The sequence below is a fragment of the Orycteropus afer genome, unplaced genomic scaffold (genome assembly GCF_000298275.1).
Source record: "Orycteropus afer afer isolate SDZICR_OR568_19922 unplaced genomic scaffold, OryAfe1.0 scaffold00455, whole genome shotgun sequence".
NCBI lineage: Eukaryota > Metazoa > Chordata > Mammalia > Tubulidentata > Orycteropodidae > Orycteropus > Orycteropus afer.
The window spans coordinates 437,357-437,929 of NW_006922042.1; positions in this window are offsets into that span (position 1 = coordinate 437,357).

The window sequence follows — 573 nt, forward strand, 5'->3', positions numbered from 1 at the left end:
GATCCTGACAGCACAGACAGCTTGGAGATTCCCAAGTGGTGGTAGGACCTAAGAATTAACCTAAAAATCACCCTGCTAGCCAGGGACTGCATGGATGACTATGCACGGTCGCTGGGGAACAAATGGAGAAGGTGAAAAGAAAGATGGGATGAGCTGTGGACTTTTGCCTGTCCAGAGGGTGCCACCATTTTGAAGGTTTAAAAAGCGGCTTGACTATTTTGGATATTTAAAGACACAGCGCTCTCGCAGATTCCTGGGCCTTAAGAACACATTCTGCTTTCCAGCAACCCCAAGGACACTGCAAGACTGAAAAGGTAGGAGATTCCTCTTGTTACTTTTATATCTGATACCCACTTGGTGAAGGGAGGTGTGGCTATCCCCCACTCCCATTTAGTTTCTGGGCCTACAGGAACTCCATTATAGTCTGTTTGCTCAGAAGGAGACATGGTGTGTTTTTCATCCACATGCTTTTAGTTTATGATGGTTATTCAATTGTAATTTGTGTCTAACTGAGTGGGAGACAACAACTGTCCCCATAAGACACAACTACACCCACACCTCCTGCAACTTCAC